Genomic DNA, 5,723 nt, shown 5'->3' on the forward strand with positions numbered 1-5,723 from the left:
CATGAGCTCTGGGTAGTGACTGAAAGAATGAGATTGCAGATCCAAGCAGTCAAATGACATCTGGACAATGACATTTTGACATCTGGAGGGAGCTCAGAGTAGAGCTGCTGTTTCTTTGCATAGAAAGGGGTCAGTTGAGGTGGTTCGGGCACCTGATCAGGATGCTTCTTGGGTGCCTCTTGTTAGAGGTGATTCAGACACATCCCACTGGTAGGAGGCCCCGGGGCAAACCCAGAATACGCTGGAGGGATAACATGTCTCATCTGGCCTGGGAACACCTTGGGGTCCCCCAGGAGGAGTGGGTAAGTGTTGCTGGGGAGAGGGACGTCTGGGGCGCTTTGCTTGGCCTGCTGCCCCCACAACCCAGCTTTGGATGAAAATGGATGGATGGATATAATTTTCTTTTGTTTTCTTTATTCATTTCTTTCTTGATCTGCACCGTTCTATGTTGATGGAGGTGATCTGCTTGAGGATTTCAGATGGCTGTGCAGATCAATCAGACCCTTGAGGATTCTCATCTGCAAGTGATCCCAGGTTTTGGATCCTTTGCCACAGGGAGTTTTTCTGATGGTGATGCGCAGAGTCTTGGTAGGCAACCAGACGGGTACCTTCACCTTCAGGTTTTTCTCCTTAGCCCTGCGGATCAAGTCTGCGCAGACTTTCTCCAGAGATTTGACATTGTGGTCAATGAGGGTGATGCGGATGCAGTGAATGGCAACCTCAGTCTCAACAGGTGCCTTGTCAGTGTCCTTGAAAGCACCAACATAATAAGAAGAGATTTAAGCAAACAGCGGTGAGCCAGGAATGGGTACCACAGACGTGGTTAGCTCTTCCTTATTGTCATTTTTTAAGATAGAACACAATCACATAAATAGTAACAAAAGAACATTTTTTTCATTTGATAAATTAATATTAAAACACCAATCATAACTACTTTAGATTTGAAATGAAAATATACTTCGTAAACTAAAATTAAAAATAGTTCTGAAAGCAAAGCATGCTGTATTTCATTGTGTCTGTTCCTTTCTGTTTTTGGACTGCACTGAGCCACATTCAGGCCTCGAGTCTCATTCGAGCACTACAGTGAAGTATTGAATCTTTCATAACGTCAGACTGGACTGCACTTTCATTCACAGCTGAGTGCCATCGTGGAAGACAGGTGAAGTCTGACAGCCGTTCAAAGTGTCTCACCTGAAAGACTGGGACTTCTGAACTGTAAAGAATCTGGCTCGCTCTCAGCCGCTGCACACGCCCTTTCGCTATTCTTCTGGAAATGTCAAGGCCTTAACTGCTAATGATATAAAAACTGCACTTTCAAGGATCTTTGCGTATGTATGTCCCTGCTGTGCATGTGTGTGCATGTGTGTGTGAGAGAGTACACTCTTTTCTGCCCTCTCTGGTTGCCTGGACACCAGTACTGAGAGGCTGGCCTGTGTTTCACACAGCATGCCAACCCACCGCTTTACCAAGAGAGAGAGAGATGTGTGTGTTTGAGTGCTTCTTTTTGTGTGTTTTCATTTTTTTATCTGCACATCTGAATGTTTGTGTCGTGCATCCATATGTTTGTTGTGCAGTCTGCTTTTACGTGCATCTTATTCTGTGATTTTTCCAAACTTGTGGGCATGTTGGTGTGTGTGTCAGAGCAGGAGGGAGTGTTGACTGTGTGTGGAGACGCTTAGCAACATTTATGCCAACATACGGACCGTGGGTGTGGGACAGAGAGGGAGCAAGCACCAGGGCCAGACTGGGCCTGGTGGGAGGTGGCAATGTGTGTGTGGGGTTGTGACTTGGGTCTGATTTGGCAAATTACTCAGATTTGATGAACTACTACTCGAACAAATCTTTGATTAAACATGATGAATCTCAAATTTAGTCATCTGCTGTGTGTTGATTTGAGTCAGAGGAGAAAATAAAACATGAGTACAATCACGAAACAGGTTGATGTCATATGTGTACGCCCACTGCTGTACTCTGATTGCCTGCTGGAAGTTTCTATCAGCATTGATATGACTGAACCGTTTAATAAATTAATTTGTGCCAGCCTCAGTTTAGATTTTAAATAATGTTGCTTGATGCTTAGGGGTTGTGTTGTGTGCTGGTGTTATGTGCAATGCTGTTATGTGTAGTATATGATTTGAGGTAGACGAAGACGTAGAAATCCGACGCTTGGGCAGTGACTTGCGGTGTCTGAAACCAACGGAAAAGGCATCCTTTAGCGTCGGAATGATACGCGGCCGGTTGCCATTATTGTTTAACAGTGCCTGGTGGCGTCAGGTAGTGATGGCCAAATGAGGCCTCATGAACCACTGTCTTTATTTTCTGAAGCCACTAGGCGGTGCTGTTTGTTCAACAAAGGTGTGAAAGCACACTTCATTGCAAGTCCTTCAGCCTTTATCTTTAAACCAAGAGCGCCATCTGGTGGGGTCAGAAAATAAAGAAAGTGGTTCATGAGGCTTCATTTGGCCATCACTAGCGTCAGGGAGAAATGCGGCCCAACCACGTGTGTTTGTTGTTGAAGGGAAAAATAAACATCAATTTGCGGTGTTAAACCAACGTAGTGCTTTTATTTTTGAAAGAGACTCTATGTAAACATTAAATTACCTGTGAAAACAGACGTGTATTTTGGAAAAAGAGAACTTGACACAGTGTCACAGAATGTCAACAACCAATGCACCCAGGGTACACTTGGAAAGTCCATGACCAAATGTCATTATGTAACGAGGTTGGAGTGAGAATGTGTTGGTTTTTATATATTTTTTTTAATGGTGTATTCTTCATTACCTCTGGACTATCATTGTGAGGCAGCAATATGTTTGCAGCTCCTGAGTCCAAATTTACCTTCAGGGACAAGTAAGTATAGCGTATGGCATCGCATTGAATCTTATGGTTTTGTATCACATCCCATCGATATACCAAGCAGCAACCACCCCAGCATCGAAGCTGAAATCCATTAAGCTTTCTTTAAATCAAAACATTCTTGTATTCCACCTGTGCGGTGAAGTGCTGGTGAACTATTACAACCAAAGACCCTAAAATGTAGTGATGGCCAAATGAGGCCTCATGAACCACTGTCTTTATTTTCTGAAGCCACCAGATGGCGCTGTCTGTTCAACAAAGGTTTGAAAGCACACTTCATTGCCAGTCCTTCAGCCTTTATCTTTAAACCAAGAGCACCATCTGGTGGGGTCAGAAAATAAAGAAAGTGGTTCATGAGGCTTCATTTGGCCATCACTACTAAAATGTAATATGTAACGTATTCTGTTAGATTACTCAAACTAAGTAACGTATTCAAAATACTTTGGATTACTTTTCACGTACTTCATTATGGTCTTGCTGAGGTCGTTTGTCTGGGTCTTACATTTCGATGCCAAAGACAAATTCCTGACAGTGTCCTGGCTGTACATCTCCTCTACTGTTGTTGTGTGACGGTTGCACACTTTTTAAAAAGATCTGATCATTGGAAATGCATGCACTGTGTCCTAACAGCGTTACATCATGTAATCAAACCATGTAGGCTACCTAACAGCTGTACACTCGATTGGAGACTCAACTAGTGATGGCCAAATGAGGCCTCATGAACCACTGTCTTTATTTTCTGAAGCCACCAGATGGCGCTGTCTGTTCAACAAAGGTTTGAAAGCACACTTCATTGCCAGTCCTTCAGCCTTTATCTTTTAACCAAGAGCGCCATCTGGTGGAGTCAGAAAATAAAGAAAGTGGTTCATGAGGCTTCATTTGGCCATCACTAGGCATAACCACTTAAAACATGGGTGAATAAAGTGTAATGATGATGGATGTCATTACAGTTACCCATTAGTTTGTGGAATCCCGTTTTGAAGCCTTGAGTTTGGTAATTCGGCAGTTACCATCTTGGTTTTTTGAGCCAGAAGTGACCATATTCGGTCTGGTGTCATTATCTCCACTGAGCGTGATTACCTGCACTTACTATACGGATTAATTTCTGCCTAGTTATCAGTCACACAGGCCCATTCTCCTATTTTATACTCCCTTATTTAATTTCTCTCCCCATCTTCATTGTGTGCCATTGAAGCTCCATTTCCTGTCCTTCCTCTCATGACTTTCCCTCTGCTCTCCATCCCTCGCTCTCTCACCTAATTTTCTCTTTTCCATTTGCACCCCCCTCTAAAGAGCCTTTAGATCTCATTAGCGCCACAACTCAGCTGTGTCACATTCTCACCCCTCTGCCATGGCGGAGGAGGTGACGTGTAACATGGAGGCCTTTCTTTCAGACGCGCTGCAGGTCGTTGGTCTCCAACCAGAACTGATTCAATCATTACTGTAAAGGGACAAAGCCATAACGCCTGTGATGTCACCGCGAACTTCCTAACTGATGATCGGAGGTCGGATCGCTTTTTTAAGACACAGAGACTTTGTGCTGTTTTGTGTCCTCTTGTTGTTTTGTGTCTCTTTGTAGCTGTCAGCATCTTTTGTGGTTTTGTGTCCTTGTGGCTATTTTGTGTCTCTTTTTGAGCTATTGAGTCAACATATTGAATTATCTGTCTCTTTGAGGGATACTTGTGGGGTATTTTCTTTTTTTTTCTTTCTTTAAATATCAATATGTGTCTCTTTGAAGTATATCTGTCTTTTTATCATCATTTTGTGTCTCTTTGTAATTGTTTTGCATCAATTTCAGGTCATTTTGTGTCTCTTTGAGGTATATTTGTGTCTCTGTAGTCGTTTTGTGTCTATTTGAAAGTAAACAATGCCAATTGTTTCAATTTTCTGTCTCTTTGAGGGACGCTTGCGGGGTATTTTTTCGTCATCTTGTGTCTCTTTGTAGTCATTTTGTGTCTCTGTAGTTCTTTAGTGTCTCTTTCTAGTTCCTTTACATGTCTTTGTTGTCATTTTGTGTCTCTTTAAATGTCAATATGTGTCTCTTTGAAGTATATCTGTGTCTTTTATCATCATTTTGTGTCTCTTTGTAATTGTTTTGCATCTCTTTCAGGTCATTTTGTGTCTCTTTGAGGTACATTTGTGTCTTTAGTCATTTTGTGTCTAATTGTAATTCTTTTGCATGTCATTGTTTTCGTTTTGTGTCTCTTTAAAAGTCAATTTGTGTCATAATTTTCAATTTTACGTCTCTTTGTCTCTTTGTAGTCGATTTGTGTCTTTTTGTAGTCATTTTGTGTCTCTGTAGTTGTTTAGTGTCTCTTTTTTGAGTTCCTTTGCATGCCTTTGTTGTCATTTTGTGTTTCTTTAAATATCAATATGTGTCTCTGAAGTATATCTTTGTCTTTTATCATCATTTTGTGTCTCTTTGTAATTGTTTTGCATCTCTTTCAGGTCATTTTGTGTCTCTTTGAGGTACATTTGTGTCTCTGTAGTCGTTTTGTGTCTGTTTGTAGTTCCTTTGCATGTCTTTGTTGTTATTTTGTGTCTCTTTAAAAGTAAACTTGTGTCAATTTTTTTTTAAAATTTTCTGTCTCTTTGAAGTCGTTTTGTGTCTCTTCGTGTCTCTGTAGTCGTTTTGTGTCTGTTTGTAGTTCCTTTGCATGTCTTTAGGCCCGTTTCCACCGCAGGATCTTTGGGGTAATTTTACGGGGCCGGGGCCGTTGGTGCGTGTCTCCACCGCAGGAACCACCCCCGAGGGACAGAGTTCTGGAACTTTTACAGGGGCTAAACAAGTCCCTGCCTCGGAGTAGGTACTCAGAACGGCCCCGAGAGACTCCTGGCTGGGGCTTGGGGATTACTTGGTGCTGACT

General features: G+C 42.2%; 1 pseudogene; it reads right to left on the reverse strand.

Moving 5' to 3' along the window:
* Nucleotides 1–417: 417 nt before the first annotated feature.
* On the reverse strand, nt 418–764 carry LOC126404695 (40S ribosomal protein S20-like; annotated as a pseudogene).
* Between the last annotated feature and the right edge of the window lie 4,959 nt (nt 765–5,723).

This window comes from Epinephelus moara, chromosome 17, assembly GCF_006386435.1.
Source record: "Epinephelus moara isolate mb chromosome 17, YSFRI_EMoa_1.0, whole genome shotgun sequence".
NCBI lineage: Eukaryota > Metazoa > Chordata > Actinopteri > Perciformes > Serranidae > Epinephelus > Epinephelus moara.